This window comes from Macaca thibetana, chromosome 8 (assembly GCF_024542745.1).
Source record: "Macaca thibetana thibetana isolate TM-01 chromosome 8, ASM2454274v1, whole genome shotgun sequence".
NCBI classification, from domain to species: Eukaryota; Metazoa; Chordata; class Mammalia; order Primates; family Cercopithecidae; genus Macaca; species Macaca thibetana.
In genome coordinates, this window is record NC_065585.1 from 90,507,758 (window position 1) to 90,528,107 (window position 20,350).

At 42.7% G+C, this 20,350-nt stretch overlaps 1 pseudogene; it reads left to right on the forward strand.

Annotated features, from left to right (window-relative positions):
* The first annotated feature begins 896 nt into the window (after positions 1 to 896).
* Positions 897 to 19,227, forward strand: LOC126960693 (uncharacterized; annotated as a pseudogene).
* Positions 19,228 to 20,350: the final 1,123 nt, after the last annotated feature.

The window sequence follows — 20,350 nt, forward strand, 5'->3', positions numbered from 1 at the left end:
GACATAACTAGTAAGGAGATTTAATCAATAATCAAAACCTCTCAACAATATCAACAACAAAAAGCTGAGGAACAGATGGTTTTACTGGTGAATTACACTAAATGCTTTTTTTTTTTTTTTCCTGAGATAGGGTCTTGCTCTGTCACCCAGGCTGGAGTGCAGTGGTGTGATCACAGCTCACTGCAGCCTTTACCTCCTGGGCCCAAGCAATCCTCCCACTTCAGTCTCCCAAATAGCTAGGACTATAGGCACATGCCACCATGCCCAGCCAATGTTTCTAAAAAATTTTTTGTAGAGACACTGTCTCCCTACATTGCCCAGGCTAGTCTTGAACTCCTGAGCTCAGGCGATCCTCCTACCTTAGCCTCTCAAAATGCTGAGATTACAAGCATTAGCCACCATGCCTGGCCTATACCAAATACTTAATGACGAATTAACACCAATCCTTCTGAAACTCTTCCAAAAACTTGAAGAGGAGGTAACACATCTTAAGTCATTCTCTGAGGCCAGCATGACCCTGATACTGAAGCCAGACAAAGATGTTGCCAAAAAAAGAAAACTGTAATGCAAAAATCCTCAAAAAAATATTAGCAAACCAAATTCAGCAACATATTGAAAGGATTAAACACCATGACTAAGTGGGATTTAATCCCAGAAAGCAAGAATGGTTCAATGGAGCAAGATGGCTGACCAGAAGCCTTTAGTGCTTGTCCCCCTCCCAAAGACATCCAGAACAATGAATAAACGAGATGACATTGCAACAAAAATAACTGAAGGAGAGTGCCATTGTGCATCAGAGGAGTAACAGAAATCCGGGTGAGCACAGAAAATTGGCATGGCCACATAGAGAACCAAAGGAAACACTGGGCCTCCCACCATCCCCTTCCCTAACCAGGATGGGCTGGGAACCAGGAGGGACCTTCTCCTTTGGCAATGAGGTAAGAAAGAGGATCCCAGCAACCTTCATGAACACCTTGGACACCTACAGGCCTCACCACTGGGGTCCCCTGCAGTTCTCACAGGAACTAAGCCCAGTGAGGGAACTGCCTGGAGTCCACATAGCTGTGGTCCCACTAGAGAAGGCACCAACACTGTGCTCCACCTCCTGGGGCCTACAAAGCTACTGTGCTGTGCCATCTTGGATTTGAAACTATGGATGGAGAATGTCTTGTCCAGGGAGTGAGTAGCTACAGCTCACCTTCATCCTTGAGGCTAAGCCACCACTGAGCCACTCCAGCCCAGTGGCCCAACATCCCCAAGCTCAGCTGTTAGTAGCTATTACACTCTTCCCCATGGAACCAAGCAGAGGCCAAGGTCCTCCACCTACTCCTCCCCAGCCCCTCAGGTCAGAGCTGAAGGGGTACCCTGTCTCCTGGGAAAAGAGTATCTTGGACACGTATGGCACTCATGCTTCTCTGGTACCTAAGTCGAAGCAGCATCCTGCATCCTAGGAAGTGGTGCCCTGACCACCCAAAGCAGTCACACACACACACCCCAGTACTTAAGCCGCAGGGCATCCTGCATTCCAGGGAAATGGTTCCTGGGCCACCCAGAACAGTCATGCCTTTCCAGGCCTGAACTGAAGTAGCACATTGCCCCCTAAGGAATTGGTGCCCAGGCTGAGCTGAGCAGCTCCACATCCCAGGGTTGAGCTGAAATAGTATCCTGTGTCCCAGAGAAATGGAGCAATGGCTGAGCTGAGACACGCAGCCCTACAGGCCACACGGATCTAGTATTCTGCTTCCCTGGAGCTGGACTAGCCCACTAAAGTCTTAGTTGCTGAAACGCCCCTCTTCCTGGGGAGTACAGTCATCACTGTGCTTTCTTCTGCCCTACTCCTCAGGGCCCAAATGATAGCTGTGCTCTGCCATTCTGGGGTACTTGCTGCCACTGCACTTGGCCTCACTGAGTCTGGGATATGCCCAACCCTGACCATCTCAAGGCCTAGCATCACTACTACATAGTACCTCATCCAGTGGAACCTGAGTTATCACTGAGCCCTACTCCCAAATTGCAGCCATACCCTGCTTCCCAGGCTCAAACCTCCAGAGCATCCCTTCTTCCCCAAACTCAGGCCAGGGATGTACCCTACCCCCCAGGAGTATAATCTCAGCAACAATTCCGCCCCTGGGCCTGAGCTACTAGGGGATGCCCATAGAGTCACAGATCTTGGCTCTGTGGGCAACCTACATCCAAACCTGCCACGAAGAACAAACTTGCACCCCAAGACCCAGGTGTTTGAATTGTTGCCAAAAAGAAGAAAAAGGCCAGGCACAGTAGCTCACGTCTGTAATCCCAGCACTTTGGGAGGCCAAGGCAGGCAGATCATTTGAAGTCAGGAGTTCAAGACCAGCCTGACCAACATGTGAAACCCAATCTCTACTAAAAATACACACACACAAACACACACACACACAGAGCTGGGCATAGTGGTGCACACCTGTAATCCCAGCTACTTGGGAGGCTGAGGCAGGAGAATTGCTTGAACCCTGGAGGCAGAGGTTGCAGTGAGCTGAGATCACACCACTATACTCCAGCCTGGGTGACAGAGTGAGACACTATTTGAAAAAAAAAAAAAAAAAAAAAAAACAGACGCTGGTGAAGATGGAGAAAAAGGACAATTCTTATGCACTGTTGGTGGGAATGTAAATTATTATAGCCACTATGGAAAACAGTATGGAGGTTTCTCAAAAAACTAAAAATAGAACTACCATGTGACCTAGCAATCCCACTGCTGGGTATGTATCCAAAGGAAAAGAAATAGGTATGTGAAAAAGATATCTGTACCCCCATGTTTACTACAGTACTATTCACAAGATATGCAGCCAAGATGTAGAATCAACCTAAGTTCCATCAACAGATGAATGGATAGTCAGTGGGTGAGTGGATAAAGAAAATGTGGTACGTATACATAATGGAGTATTATACAGCCAAAAAAAATGAAATCCTGTCATTTGCAATGACATGAATGGAACTAGAGGACATTATGTTGAGTGAAATAAGCCAGGCACAGAAAGACAAATATCACATTTCTCACTCATATGTGGGAGCTCAAAAAAAACCTTAACGCATGGAGACAGAGAGTAGAATGATGACTCTCAGAAGCTAGGAAGGGTGGTCAGGAGAAGGAAATATACAGAGGTTGGTTAATGGGTACAAAAATATAGTTAGATAGAGGCAATGAGATCTAGTGTTCAGTAGCAGAAGAGGGAGACTATAGTTAATAATAATTTATTGTATGTTTCAAAATAAGTGAAAGAGTGGCATTAGAATGTTCCTAGCAGTTTGGCACAGTGGCTCACACCTGTAATCCCAGCACTTTGGGAGGCCAAGGTGGGCAGATTGCTTGAGCCCAGAAGTTCAAGACTAGCCTGGGCAACATGGTGAAACCTCATCTCTACAAAAGAAAATTACAAAAATTAGCTGAGCATGGGGGTGTGCACCTGTAGTCCCAGCTACTCAGAAGTCTGGACTGGGGGCATCCTTTGAGCTGGGAGGTTGAGAGAGCAGTGAGCTGAGATGATGCCACTGCACTCCAGCGTGGGTAACAGATTGAGACCTTGTCTCAAAAAAGAAAAAAAAAAAGCATGTTTCTAGCACGAAGAAATGGTAAATGCTTGAGATGATGGCTATCCTAATTACCCTGATTTAATCATTACACACTGTGATACTTGTATCAAAATATCACATGCACCCCCACAAATATGTAAATACGTACAACTATTACGTATCCATAAAAGTTAAAAGTTTTAAAACAGATGAATGTGTAAAGAAAATGTGACATATTTACACAATGGAATACTATTTAGTCATAAAAAAAGAATGAAATTCTGTCATTAGTGGCTATATAAGAGAGCTTGGAAAATATTAAGTGAAATAAGCCAGGCATAGAAAGATAAGTACTGCATGTTCTCACTCATATGTGAAAGCTAAAAAATGTTGATCTCATAGAAGTAGAGAGTAGAATAGTAGTCACCAGTGACTGGGAAGGGTAGGTGGGAGCAGAGGATAGATAGCAAAGGTCAGTTAATGAATACAAAAGTACAGCTATACATAGGAGTAATAAGTTCTAGTGTTCTATAACGCTATAGGAAAACTAACAAAAATTTATTGTATATTTTCAAGTAGCCAGAAGAGTAGATTTTGAATGTTCCCAACACCAAAAAAAGGAAATTTTTGAGATGATGAATATACTAATTACTATGATTTGATCATTACACATTGTATACATGTATCAAAATGTCACAATTTACCTCATTAATATGTACAATTATCTATCAATTTAAAATAGTAAGAAAAGCAAAAAATGAAATAAGAACAATGAAAAAAGAATGCTTCAACAAAAAAATCAATCAATGTAATACTCTACATTAATCGAATTCAGGGGAGAAACGCGCATGATCAACTCAATTGATGCAGAAAAACACCTGACAAAAATTCAACCACCTTTCATGATAAAAACACTCAATATACTAGGAATAGAAGGAAACTTCCTCAAAATGATAAAGGTCGTATATGAAAAACCTACAGCTAACATCATACTCCAAACACCTTTGCATATACGGTCAACTGATTTTTGACAAGAGTGCCAAGACCATTCAATGGTGAAAAGACAGTATGAAACCTTTTCCTCTACAATCATTAATAGGACAAGGCTGCCTGCTTTCACTATTTCAATTCAACATAGGATTAGAAATTCTAGCCAGAGCACTTAGGCAAGAAAAAGAACAAAAGTCATCTAAATTGGAAAGGAAAAAGGATAATTGATTCTCACTGTTCACAGAGGGCAAGATCTTTTATGTAGAAAACCCTAGAGATTGTGCAAGCGCGCACACACACACACACACAACTTTAGAGCTAATGAACTCAGCAACGTTGCAGGATATAAAATCAACACACAAAAATCAGTTGCATTTCTATATACTGGCAATGAATAATCTGAAAAGAAAATTAAGAAAAACATTCCATTTATAATAATATCCAAAAGAATAAAATACGGTTAACCTCCTGCATAGTCAAAAGTCCACATACAACATTTGACTCTCCAAATGCTTAAGTACTAACTGCCTACTGTTGACCGGAAAATTTACCGATAACAACCTGTCAATTAATGCATATTTTATGTTATATGTATTATATACTATATTCTTAGAATAAAGTAAGATAGAGAAAAGAAAGTGATATTTTAAAAATCAGAAGGAGTCTCAACAATGTCTGGATAATTACAAAAAGAGGGAAAGAAAAAATAAGAACAAAATAAAATCACAAGGAAGAAAAAATATATTTGCAATTCATTCAGTGGAATGGATTATCACAAAAGTCATATCCTTGTCATCTTCACATTGAGTAGGCTGAAGAGGAGGAGGAAGAGAAAAGATTGGTCTTGCTGTCTCGGGGTAGCAGAGGTAGAAAAGGTAGAGGAGGTGGAAGGCGAGGCAGGAGAGGCAGGCACACTCGCTGTAACTTTTATTGCAAAAACTGAGTATAAATGAACCTTGCAACTCAAATTCATGTTGTTTAAGGGTAAACTGTACTTAGGAATAGATTTAATTAAGAAGGGAAAAGATTGGTACATTGAAAACTACAAAACATGACTGAAAGAAACCAAAGAAATTAATGGAAGGACATTTCCATTTTATCTTAATATTGTGAAGAGGACAAAATCACCCAAAGCAATCTACAGATTCAACGAAACTCCTGTCAAAATACCAACGGCATGTTTTGCAGAAATAGAAAAATCAATTCTAAAAGTTATAGGAAATCTCAGGAGATCCTAAATAACCAAAACATTCTTTTTTTTTTTTTTTTTTTTTTTTTGAGACGGAGTCTTGCTCTGTCACCCAGGCTGGAGTGCAGTGGCCGGATCTCAGCTCACTGCAAGCTCCGCCTCCCGGGTTTACGCCATTCTCCTGCCTCAGCCTCCCGAGTAGCTGGGACTACAGGCGCCCGCCACCGCGCCCGGCTAGTTTTTTGTATTTTTAGTAGAGACGGGGTTTCACCGTGTTAGCCAGGATGGTCTCGATCTCCTGACCTCGTGATCCGCCCGCCTCGGCCTCCCAAAGTGCTGGGATTACAGGCTTGAGCCACCGCGCCCGGCCAACATTCTTGAAAAATAACAAAATTGGAAGATTCACATTTCCTAATTTCAAAACTTACTACAAAGCTACAGTATTCAAAAAAAAAAACAGTGATACTGGCATAAAAACAGCTATATAAGCCAGTGGAAAAGAACAGAAAGCCCAGAAATAATCACAGAAATATGGGGTCAAATGATCTTCAACAATAGTGCCAAGACCACTTAATGGAGAAAGGACATTCTCCTCAACCAATGGTGCTAGAAAAACTGAATATTCACATGCAAACAAGTAAAGCTGGATCCTTACATCACACTTTTTTAAACTCAAAATGAGTCAAAGATCTAAAGTTAAAAGCTAAAACTATAAACTCTTAGAAAAAACAAGGGAAGATCTTCATGAGATTGGATTTGACAATGATTTCTTGGATACAACACCAACAACACAGTCAACAAAAGTAAAAATTAAAGAACCGTTCTTTTCATGAAAGTTTAAAACTTTTTGCATCAAAGGACGCAATCAACAGAGTGAAAAGAAAACCCATAGAATGAAGAAAATATTTGCAAATGATACATCTGATAAGGGATTCAAATCCAGAATAAGCAACTCCTAAAACTCAATGACAACAACAAACAACTCAATTCAAAAATGAGTATTACCACACGCTGAGCCGCCGTGCAGCTAGGACGCCACGTGCAAGCTGAAGCCGCACCTCCTGCAGGGCTCCTCTCACCAGCCGGGCACCTCAGATGACAGCTACACCCGGCCAGCACCAGCAGCTCAGCCGCCAGCAGTGGCACCCCCATCTGCAGTTGGCTGTCCTGCTGCTGCGCCCCGGCAGCCAAGTCTGATGACCCAAGTGGCAACCAGTGCAGCTGGCATGGCTGTAGGCTGTGCTGTGGGGCACACACTGGGTTATGCCCTTACTGGGAGCTTCAGTGGAGGAAGTAATGGTGAGCCTGCAAAACCTGACATCACTTACCAGCAACCTCAGGCAACCCGGCCAGCACAGCAGCAGCAGCCTTTTTTCCATGAGATCAAACAGTTTTTGGAGTGTGCCCAGAACCAAGATGACATCAACACGCCCTGTGGGGCTTTCAATGAAGTTCTCAAACAGTGCAGACTTGCAAACAGATTGGCCTAATCAAGAAGTTCAAATTGGAGAAATGGAAAAGCAGCTCTCATAGCCAAGTTAATTCACTATTAAAATATAATTGATAGTAAAGGTATAAAGTATAACCATCAGTTAAACCTCTCGTGTGTCATTTGTAGCTTCCTTGCTTCAGAATCGAAATGGAAGAGGGTGTTCTAACTGTGTAGAATTTCATTAAGATGGTGTAGAATTTGGGGCTGGGCAAATGTTTGTGTGCCCTCCTTAAACTGGCTGTTACAATTTTATTCCTTGTGAGTTAATTAGAATAAGGTGATTTTCTTCCAAGAAAATGAATATTTTTCTAGAAGACAAACAAATGGCCAATTAATACATGCCTCAGTCATTTGGAAAATACAAATCAAAACCACAGTGAGATACCACTTCACACAAATTAGAATGGCTATTTTTCATGAAAATAACAAGCATTGGTGATGATGTGGAGAAACTGGAACCCTCATGCATTGCTGGTGGAATGTAAGATGGTTCAGCTGCCGTGGAAAACAGTTTGGCAGTTCCTCTAAAATTCAAAACATAAAATTGCTATATAATCCAGCAATTCCACTCCTCAATATATACTCAAAAGAACTGAAAGCAGGGACTGAAAGAGACACTTGTACACCAATATCCCTCAGGATCCATAGGGGACTGGTTCCAGGACCCCCCTTGGATACCCTAATCTGTGGATGCTCAAGTCCCATATATAAAATGGTGTAGTTTTGAGAAAGCAATCAGTAGACATAAGGGAAAAAATGGTGTAGTATTTATATAAACCTATGCATATCCTCCCATATACCTTAAATCATCTCTAGATTACTTATAATACCTAATATACTATAAATGCTATGTAAATCAATGTTAATACTGTATTTTAAAATTTGTATTATTTTATTGTTGTATTTTTTTTTCCAATTTTTTTTTTTTTTGAGACAGTGTCTCACTTCATAGACCAGGCTGGAGTATAGTGGTGTGATCTCGGCTCACTGCAACCTCTGCCTCCCAGGTTCAAGTGATTCTCATGCCTCAGCCTCCCAAGTAGCTGAGATTACAGGCGCACACCACCATGCCCAACTAATTTTGTATTTTTAATAGAGACGGGGTTTCACCATGTTGGCCAGACTCGTCCCGAACTCCTGACCTCAGGTGATCCACCTGCCTCGGCCTCCTAAAGTGCTGGGATTACAGGCATGAGCCACTGCTCCTGGCCATTACAAGTATTTTTTAATCCATGATTGGTTGAATCCATGGATGCAGAACCCACAAATACTGAGAGACAATGTACTATTCATAGTAGCCAAAAGGCAGACAGGAACATGGATAACGCTTGAAAATATTATGGTAAGTGAAATAAGCAGACACAAAAAAAGACAACTATGGTGTGATTCCACCTGTATGAGGTATATAGAATAGGCAAATTCATAGAGACATAAAGTAGAATAGTGGTTACTAGGGACCTAGGGAGAGGGGAGAATGAGGAGTTACTGTGTAATGGGTAGAGTTTCTGTTTGATGTGATGAAAAACTTCTAAAATGAATAGTGGTGATGGCTGCACAACACTGTGAATGTACTTAATATCAATGAATTAATCATACTCTCCAAATGGTCAAATGATAAATTTTTGTTATGTTTATTTACCACAATAAAATAAAACACTCTAAAAGGGAATTCAGTCCTCAGCAGAGGCCATATCTGCATTTTTCCTGGATTAACCATGGCTCAGTTGGGTTTCAGAGCCTTATTTTCTTTTTTTTTTTGTTTTTTGAGACGGAGTTTCACTCTTGTTGCCCAGGCTGGAGTGCAATGGCACAATCTCGGTTTATCACAATCTCAGCTCACCGCAACCTCCACCTCCTGGGTTCAAGCGATTCTCCTGCCTCAGCCTCCTAAGTAGCTGGGATTACAGGTGCCTGCCACCACACCCAGCTAATTTTGAATTTTTAGTAGAGACGGGGTTTCTCCATATTGGTCAGGCTGGTCTCGAACTCCCAACCTCAAGTGATCAGCCTACCTCGGCCTCCCAAAGTGCTAGGATTACAGGCATGAGCTACCGCGCCCGGCCTCAGAGCCTTATTCTTTTATGAATGCTATTCTAGCCTGAAAATAAAATCTTCCTGCAAGTATCAATCACCCTTGAGCCTGTTCATGTGCTGAGAAATAAAGGAGACAAAGAAATAATGGGGAACATAGAAAGATGCAGAGGGAAAATATAAGCAACACAGGCAAACAGGCTGTGTTAACCAAACAAGTACCTTCTGTACTTGTTTCAAGTACGTTGGGAAATTTAAGAAAAATATGTTAAACGCTCAATAAGGACCAGGGGGTTTTAATTTTTTCATGTGAGAGAAGAAAGTCCTTGTAGATATGTACTAATTGTTTCCTTCCCTCTCTCCAATCCATGATTTATAGAATACTTAATGGTCATTTACTACTCACCTACTCACAGGAAACTGGCAGATCTGATATTTGACCCTACTTAGAAGCTGATAAATTGGCCTGTTACCGCTTGCTTCATGGATGTTGGCAAAAGACACAAGACTCATGGGTCAGAGACATGGCCATCCCAGGGGTACAAGTCCCCATGAGAAAGGCTAATTAACACGTGGCTTCCAGACTAAAAGCAAATATTAAGGTGCACGTGGTGCCCCTGGAAAGAGAACTTACAATTGTGTGCAGCCATCAAATGAAGCCTACATCATTCAGCAGGGAGCACAGCGGGATCTGTGTGAAAAAAACCTGACAATGCCATTGTGTCCTCCTGGCCAGCTGATATACCTAGGGTTCCTGGTTCAGTTTAAATAATTGAGTCTAGACCTTGATTTGGAATGATGGCCTAAAGGGCAGACAATCCACTTGTCCTGTCTGTACGTGGACTAGTACACCAGAGGAGGAGCGTTCATTCACCCCACAGAACGACGGAGCCACAGCTGTGAGAGTGGGTGTGGAGAAGGCAGGGGACAAAGGAGAGTCTGCCTTTGCTACTTCCAGCAGATTTGTCAGCAAGTGTAAGAGAATGGCAGTCAAATCACAGTGAAAGTAATCTGGAGGAGGATGGCAGACCTAGAAGTCTTAAATTTCAGGTACTTGCAACAGCTTAAGAGAGCTACTCTGGGTCATTTTCCTTTTTGAGAAAGGCTGCAGAGAAAGATCACTAATATCGCTCACTCCCCTATACCTCCTGAGGTCTAAAGGGTTCCCTTTCCAAGTACCAGGGTTGTTCCTCTTCCTCTACTACCATAAAATCATTGAGGTCCATTTCAGTAGCTATAATGTCACCCTCTGTCCAATTATTCCCTTACCCATACCAAGACCTTTCTTTGGAAGGGTCAAGTACAAGAGGGACAAGGAACTTTTATTAAATGGACAGAGAACACTTCTATTAGTTTGCTTGTGCTGCTATAACAAAGTGCCACAAACTGAGTGAGTGGCTTACACAACAGAAATTTCATTTCTCACAGTTCTGGCAGCTGGAGGTCTAAGATCAAGGTGCCATGGGTTGTTTCTAGTGAGACCTCTCTTCCTGGCTTGTAAATGGTGGCTTCTTGCTGTGTCTTCACATGACCTTTCCTCTGTGCTTGAGTGGAGAGAGAGAGAAATCTCTGGTGTCTGCCCCCCTTCTTTTAAGGACACCAGTTTTATTGGATTAGGGTTCCTAATTACCTCTGTAAGGGTTCTATTTCCAAATACAGTCACATTGGGGATTAGGGCTTCAACATGTGAGTTTTAGGGGAACACAATACAACTCACAACAACACTTATTTCCCCACTTTGGTCTGTACATGCCCCCATAGGAGGACTTGGTAAGCAGTCTATTCAAAGATGTGTTCATTATTTTTAGGACCTAAGGCCATGTTACTCCAATAAGAAAATCTAGGTGGCTAAACCAGAATAAAGTTTGAATTCTCTGGGGTTCCCTTTTGGCTGGGCTGTTACCCAGAGGGTGCCCCCACAAAGCAAACCCGGAACTGCCACTTGAGGAAAGAAGAGAGCATTGTCCCCAGTTTTCATAAGAGCGGAAATCCAAATTTTCAAAATAGGTTTGTTGCAAGACCATCCCCCAGGGCTTCTCCCTGCACATTTTAAGGTCAAAGATACTGACTCCCTATGCTCTAGACTCTTTTTTCCAGAATGTTTGTCTGGCAAACAGCCTTGGAGGATAATCACGTCTCCCTCTAGAGTAAAGAGAGTGTTGTTAAATTTTCAGTGTAATAATGTTTTATTCTAGAGCAAAGATCAGACACACTCATTTCCCACTAATGGAGATTTGGGATTCTTAAGCTTGAGGTTCCTTTCTTGTACACAACCTAATGAATGCTCAGATTTCATCTGCCCCCCATCACATTACCCCAGGGGAACTGGGCTTGGGGAACTGGTGTAAATATACTAAACTCTGGCTACCGCTATTGCCTTGCCATGAGACATAAAGTCCTTTGTCTCTGAGCCAAGAGTCTCATGTCTTCTACCAACATCCATGAAACTATGGCAAGCTCACTTGTTAGCTTGCAAGTAGGATAAAACCTCAGACTTTTCACATTCCTTTTTTTTTTTTTTTTTTTTTTTTTTTTTTTGAGACAGGCTCTTGCTCTGTCATCTAGGCTGCAGAACAGAGGTGCAATCATAGCTCACTGTAGCCTCAACCTCCCAGGCTCAAGTGATCCTCCCACCTCAGCCTCCTAAGTAGCTGGGAGTGTGTCCTGGCATGTCACCATGCCTAGCTAATTTTTTAATTTTTTGTAGAGATAGTCTTACCATGTTGCACAGGCTGGGCTTCACACTTCTTTTTTCTTTTTTGACAGAGTCTCCCTCTGTCACCCGGGATGGAGTGCAGTGGTGTGATCTTGGCTCACTGCAACCTCTACCTCCCAGGTTCAAGCAATTCTCCTGCCTCAGCTTCCTGAGTAGGTGGGAATACAGGTATGCACCACCAGGCCCAGCCAATTTTTGTATTTTTGGTAAAGATGGGGTTTTGCTTTGTTGGCCAGTCTGGGCTAAAACTCCTGACCTCAGATGATCCACCCACCTTGGCCTCTCAAAGTGCCGGGAGTACAGGCATGAGCCACCGTGCCCATCCATTTCACACTTCTTGATGATCACTCTCACATTTTTTGTCCTGATCATTACCATGGAAGCAGCCAAGAGAAGATAATTCCTTTCTGGAGACAACCAAATTCAGTGACCAAACGGCCTCGCTATGGTGCATGGACCAGGACATGGTGAGAGAGTAGAGTGAGAAATATTTTTCAGTCAGTTTTTGAGGAGGCAGTTTCAATATTCAACACAGGAAGCTTGTGAATGGTAGGAAACTGTGCTGATCCATTTGTGTTGCTACAGAAGAATGCCTGAAACTGAGTAATTTATAAAGAAAAGAGGTTTATTTGGCTCATGGTTCTGCAGGCTGTACAGGAAGCATGGCACCAGCATCTACTTCTGGTGAGGACTCAGGAAACTTAAAAACATGGCGGAAGGCAAAGGGGGAGCCCGTGTATCACATGGGGAGAGACAGCAAGAGAGACAGCAGGAAGCTCCAGGCTCTTTTAAACACTCAAATCTTGCATGAACTCATGGAGCAAGAACTCACTCATTACTGCAAGGATGGCACCAAGCCATTCATGAAGGATCTGCCCCCATGATCCAAACACTTCCCACCAGACCCTACCTCTAACTTCGGGGATTATGTGTTAACATAAGATTTGGAGGGGACAAACATCCAAACCATATCAGGAACACATAAATACTCCATCAAATACCTTGATTATTAGGCCACGGTTGACTCCCCTTTGAAAAACTGCTCCTCATTGTCAGAATGCAAATGGTCCAGAAAACCAGACACATGATATGGATCAGTTTCATAGGCTACACTGGTCTGACAGGAGTTGGCTGATTAGACTAGAACAATAACGCAGTAGCCTGATGGAGTGTCAACAATGGTGAAGCACCACTGGTAGCCCTCAGAGGGGTCAGGGATCCAGTGTAGTCAATCCACCAGGAGCAGTGAAGGGCAGTGTCCCATGCAACACAGTCTCCCATTCTGTGAGGGGAGGAAGGTTGGATGGCTGGAGTATGGAGACTACAGCGTAGTTCTGAAAAAGTTTCAGCAAGGGTAATGGAGGGTCCTAGAGCCAAAGTCACCTGTTAAAGATATCCAAGAACAGATCTTAGAATCCCTGCTGTATTCAACCATTCTCGGGGAGCAGCCATGAGCAGTGTGTCCTCTACATCCATATAGTGACAGATATCAGGACTCACCATCTAGAACCATGTTCAACCACACTCTCTGCAAGTAGAAAACCTAAAAGATTCCTTCTCATGGCCACCACAACCAGCTACGGTTAACAAAAGGATTCCATAAGATGGATACCAAAAGAAATAGAAAGAATAATAAGACCTACTATTTGATAGCACAACAGGGTGACTATTGTCAATAACAGCTTAATTGTACACTTTAAAATAACTTAAAGAATGTAATTGGTTATGTGCCACTCAAAGGAAAAATGCACATTGCATGCCTATATCAAAACATCTCATGTGCCTCATAAACATATACACCTACTATGTACCCACAAACTTTTTTTTTTTTTTTTTTTTTGAGACAGAGTCTCCCTCTGTCGCCCAGGCTGGAGTGCAGTGGCACGATCTCGGCTCACTACAAGCTCCGCCTCCTGGGTTCACGCCATTCTCCTGCCTCAGCCTCCTGAGTAGCTGGGACTACAGGCACTCGCCACCATGCCCGGCTAATTTTTTGTATTTTTAGTAGAGACAGGGTTTCACCATGTTAGCCAGGATGGTCTCAATCTCCTGACCTCGTGATCCACCCACCTCTGTCTCCCAAAGTGCTGGGATTACAGGCGTGGGCCACCACGCCCAGTCACAAACTTTTTTTTAATTTAAAAAAAGATACCATAAGAAATTCTATTAAAGGCCAGGGTTGGTGACTCACGCCTGTAATCCCAGCACTTTGGGAGGCCGAGGCAGGTGGATCACGTGAGGTCAGGAGTTCGAGACCACCCTAGCCAACATGCCAAAACCCCATCTCCACTATAAATAAAAAATTAGCTGGGCATGGTGGTGGGCACCTGTAATCCCAACTACTCGGGAGGCTGAGGCAGGAGAATCACTTGAACCCAGGAGATGGAGGTTGCAGTGAGCCCTGAGATGGCACCACTGCACTCCAGCCTGGATGACAGAGTAAGACTCCATCTCAAAAACAAACAAAGAAGGAAGGAAGGAAGGAAGGAAGGAAGGAAGGAAGGAAGGAAGGAAGGAAGGAAGGAAGGAAGGAAGGAAGGAAGGAAGGAAAAGAAAGAGAAAAAAAGAAATTCTATTACAAAGAACAAAGCAGGCATGGTGGCTCACACCTGTAATCCCAGCACTTTGGGAGGCTGTGGCAGGCGGATCAGTTGAGTCTAGGAGTTCGAGTCCAGCCTGGCCAACATGGTGAAACCCTGTCTCTACCAAAAATACAAAATTTTATGCAAAAGTTAGCCGGGTGTGTTGGCACACGCCTGTAGTCCCACCTACTCTGGAGGCTGAGGTAGGAGAATCACTCGAGCCCAGGAGGGAGAGGTTGCAGTGAGCCAAGATCACACCACTGCACTCCAGACTGGGCGACAGAGTGAGACCCTGTCTCAAAAATAAATAAGTAAAAATAAAAGAACAAAGGAAGTGAGATTCTTTGGAGTCTTATTTAGAATAAGTCTATTTAGAATAATGTGCTAACAGACATTTTATATATATATATATATATATATGAGTATTTAAAATATGTAAGAGGAACTAAGCAGAGTATCATAAGTACTGTCAATTTCTAATACAGAAATATTTATAATTTATAAAAAGATTATTCAAGGTATTAAAAACATCTGTAAAGCTCTGGAGAGAAAAGCACAATAAAAGGTATGTAATTTTTTCAGTGTATAGATTATCTTTTTCTTTTCTCTGTAACTAAAAACAGCCTGAAGGACTTTTTGTTGTTGGCCTCTTTTCTGTCTGTGGAAATCAGACAAGTAAGAGGAAGGAGTAGAGAAACAGCTCCCTTCCTATCTCACAGCCCAGATGGACGAGGCCTCCCTTTGACTGTCAGGAACCGGGATCTGGTGAGAGGGAGAAAAGGGGAGTGGGAGTTGCAGCAGGCCTAGTAAGGGCATCATAATGTCTTATCACCCACCTACCCAAGTGTCAATTCTTCTAAAAGATGTATTGGGATATAAAAACACCCCCTTACAGTATACAATTTATTCCCAAAGTATATTCACAGGGTTGTATAACACCATCACCACAATCTGAGTTTAGGATATTCACATCATCCCAAATAGAATCCCACTGGTAATGACTCCCTCAACAACTACATACACACACACGCAAACACACACACACCAGCCCTAGAAAACCATTCACTACTTTTTTTTTCTTTCTTTTTTTTTTTTTTTTTTTTTTTTTGAGACAGGGTCTCCCTCTCACCCAGGCTGGAAGGCAGTCACATGATCTCAGCTCACCACATCCTCTGCCTCCCGGGTTCAAGCAATTCTCCTGCCTCAGTCTCCCTAGTAGCTGGGAGTATCGGCGTGTGCCACCAGGCCAAGATAATTTTTGTATTTTTAGTAGAGATGGGGTTTTGCCATGTTGGCCAGGCTGGTCTCGAACTCCTGGCCTCAAGTGATCTGCCTGCCTCAGCCTCCCAAAGTGCTGGGATCACAGGTGTGAGCCACTATATCCCGCCATTCATCTACTTTCTATGTCTATAGATTTGCCTATTCTGGACATTCAGATAAAGAGAACCATATAATATGTGGTCTTCTGTGCCTAGCTTCACTTACTTAGCTTGTTTTCAAGGTTTATCCATGTCACAGCACGTATCAGTACTTCATTCCTCTTCATTGCTGAATTGTACTCCACTGTACTGGTGGATATACCACATTTTGTCTATTCATTCATCATTCGATAGACATTTGAGCTATTTCCACTTGTCGGCTACTATGAATAATGCTACTAAGAACGTTCTTGTATAAGTCTTTGCGTGGACATGTGTTTTTAATTTTCTTTGGCATATATGTAGTCACGAAATCGCAGGACACATGTGGTAACTCTATGGTTAACATTTTGAGAAACTACCAAACTGCCTTCCACAGCAGCGGACCAAAAGTGTGCAAGGGTTCCAATTTCTCCATATCCTGGTCAACACTTGTTATTGTCTTTCTTTAATATAGCCATCCCAGTGGGCTTGCAGTGGCATCTCATTGTGGTTTTGATTTGCATCTCTCTAGTAACTAATGATGGGCAGCATCTTTCCATGTGCTTATTGGCCATTTGTATATCTTCTTTGGATAATTGGCTACTCAAATCGTTTCCCATTGTTTAACTGGATTACTTATCTTTTTGTTGTTGACTTGTAAGAGCTCTGTATATATTCTGGATATCAGCTTCTTATCAGATATATGATTTCCAAATATTTTCTCCCATTCTTTGGGTTATCTTTTCATTTTCCTGATGTACCATTTGCAGCACAAAAGGTTTCAATTTTTATATAGTCTTATTTTTCTATGTTTTACTTGGTTTCTTGCACTTCTGATGTGATTACTAAGCATTGACTAATCCAAGGTCACATTTACTCTTAGGTTTTCTTCTAAGAATGTAATAATTTTTGCTCTTTCATCTAGGTCTATGATCTATTTTGAGTTGATTTTGTATATAAGAAAGAAGTTCAATTCTATTCTTTTGCATGTGGGTATCCACTTCTTCCAGGACCATACATTGAAAAGGCTAATTTTTGCCTGATTGAACTGCATGCCAATTTTAAGCAAAAAATGATTGTTTTCTATGACTACAGTCCGAGAGATGGATAACCAGGCTCATTGACTCAGTCTTCTCACATCCCAGAATTTCTAGCACTTGCTATTTTGTGACAGAAACCTCCTCCAAACACATTTGTTACCTAAACAAACACAAGAACTGTACTTAACCTTGCTGAACTACGTAAGAATTTGAACCACTTCTGTTTGCTATAAATACTCAGTGCTGTGAAAGAGGCTGTTGGTTTCTATTGAAACTCAATTCTAGAGTATTTGTCTGGGAAGCTGGGGGACTGATTTTCCTGTTTTACCCATGACCTCTCCCAATAAATGCATTTATTAATTTCCATGAATTGTTGTGGCTGGTGGGAGGTATGCAGCAGCCGCCAGTTGTATGGCTAGAACACACAGGCTGCCAACAGAAGACCACAAAGACTACTGAAACTCTCTTCCCAATTTCATTGCTGCCGTGGCCCCTGTGAATTCATGCCCCTCCTGGGCCTTCCACCTTACTCCAGAGAGAATAACGGGGACATGGAAGGATTCTTCAGGCTAATCCCACTGCAGCAGTTCTAAAACATCAGATGAGATTGTTGCCCTCAAGGTGGTTCACAGAAGACCAGAGCCGGATAATAGTTAAATAGGACTGCACTCAACTCCAAACACAGCAAGAGAAAGTGAGGATTTTATAGCCAAGGACCAGGGTGAGGGTCAGTGGATGGAAAATTATTAAGAGGAAATATCAGAGGTAAGAGGGAATCTGGCTGAACCAACATGAGAGGCTGAAGGCAGGCCAGGGTGATCAGCCATCAGTGGGATAGTAGGGCGTGAGGAAGCTGATAAGATACTGAGAATGATTAGATATCAACAGTGACCAGATATCCATGGCGGGGGATTCTGACTAAACCAACTTCAAGGTATTCTCTCTAAAGCTGGGTGATGCGAAAATGGACAAAAAGTCCAAAAGTCAAGGCCTCATCAGGAATAAGAATGAGTGGAGGCTGAGCCGGTCAGGGAGAGACCCTCTGTCAGTGGACCAACTCATGCAAGCGACTTGGTGCATTAAAGGCACTCAAAAAAAAAAAAAAAAAAAAAAAAACCAAACCTATCGATAGAAAACATTAAAGATTTAACTCAAAGCCTAGATTTGTTGAATGGGACTCCATAGGGGGAAAAAAAAAAACCTATTGAAGTGGATTTTTAAAAGTCTACAATCTCAGATGAAGAGTTATCATTATTTTAGAGAAGTTCATCTCTATTTCAACCTCTACTGACCTTTCAGACTGCACTGTTCATTCTAATTCTTATACTACAAAGTCAGAGCAGCAGATACTCTAGGGAAAGAATGCTTGCACCATGAAATCCACAAGTCCTGGGCACGGCCTGGAGACACAATGTCCAGGTCCCCCACCCAGTCAGGGTGCCAGATGGTGCCTGCTCCTCCCTAGGTAGGGACATGGAAAAACGTAGAATGCCAGGATCTTAAATCTGTAAGAGTAAAGATTCAGGAAATTCCCTTATTTACAGATAAGACAACTAAGGCCCAGAGTATTAAGGGGTTTGACCTATGCCACACAGGGATTTGAAGTTGATGCAGAAATATCTGGAGTGTACTAATGTTTTTCGTTTAAATCACAGATGGAAGATGGTTTTTCATTCAAAATCTGATACTTCAAGCATGCCACTGCCATATCCAAACTTTTAAGCTGATGTTTTGATAATGAACATTAAGTGCTAGGTAAGATGGGGCAGGGTGGTATTTAGTTACTACAGCTTCAAACCAACCAAATCTAAATATAATTTCTAGCTACTTTATTGAAACATAAAAGACATCCTCCAATACCTTTTTCTCTGCATTACATGCATTACAATGAGAGGTCAGTTGACCTTTGTTCCCTGGATTATTCTGACATTGTTCAAAGAGCCTCCCAGTTTACAGCTCACAGAGCCCAGATGCTAGCCACCCCTGAACACAGGTCCCCAGACCTTACTGTCAAATTCGGCAATTATTTTCTGTCTCTGTCTCTGCAGCTGCACTCAGAAGACTGCTTTTGTGGACCACCAGGAATTTCCTGTGATAGAATATCAGAAAGCTACTGGTGACTCGGAGGAGGTGACTTCACAGGGCAAAAGTTCCCTTTCTACAATAAACATTCTCAGTGTGGCCATGTGGGAGACTTCCTACACAGACCCCACACCTCCCAGCCACTTGTCATCTTGACACCAAATAGCCAGAGAAAGAAATAGAGCCATTTGTAAGAGGTCATCTTTTTTTAAAATGAACTTGCCTGTGGGTTCTGAGTATGTTATATCATCACGAAAAACCATGGAAAAAGCTTACCTGAAAATGATTTTAAGAAAACATATGGGCTTTTTGGGGGCCGGGCGCGGTGGTTCACGCCTGTAATCCCAGCACTTTGGGAGGCTGAGGCAGGTGGATTGCGGATCACAAGGTCAGGAGATCAAGACCATCCTGGCTAACACGGTGAAACCCCATCTCTACTAAAAATACAAAAAATTAGCCGGGCGTGGTGGTGGGTGCCTGTAGTCCCAGCTACTCAGGAGGCTGAGGCAGGAGAATGGCGTGAACCCAGGAGGCGGAGCTTGCAGTGAGCCGAGATCGCACCACCGCACTCCAGCCTGGGCGACAGAGTAAAATAAAATAAAATAAACATATGGGCTTCACAAGGCAAATAAGCAAGCCAATTCACAGTTCTAAGTGAAGGATGAGGCTGCCCAATGATTATAAGGCCCTTAAGCCTCTTGAGGCATCTTGCAACATGTTTGAGAGGAAAGTGGGGCTGTGCTCCCTCCCTAGCACACGGACTTCTCAGTCACAGAACCCCCACGGGAAGCCGATGCACTCAGCCCTTTACTTCCCCAACAGTCATTCCAAAAGGCACCATTTGGAAGAAAGTCATTGAAGAGAGAAGCCAGGCTAGGCGCAGTGGCTCACTCCAGCCTGGGCAACAGAGCAAGATTCTGTCTCAAAAAAAAAAAAAAAAGAAGAAGAAGAAGAGAAAAGCCAGACCACATAGTGATCAACCGTCAGAGCTGGTGCACACTTAAGACACCTACAGTCCTCTTGCATCAGGTAAGGGCGTGATCCCCGGGGAAAAGGAGCCAGCACCAACACGCACAGAGACCATTACCAAAGGAAAGACAGCACAGCTGGCAAAACTTTGAATTTCCTCCTCGATCTTTCAAATAAAACATTCTACTCCTTAATTTATCAGGTTTTTTGTTTATTTTTGTTTTTGTTTTTGTTTTTTTGAGATGGAGTTTCCCTCTTGTTCCCAGGCTGGAGTGCAATTGCGCAACCTCAGCTCACCACAACCTCTGCC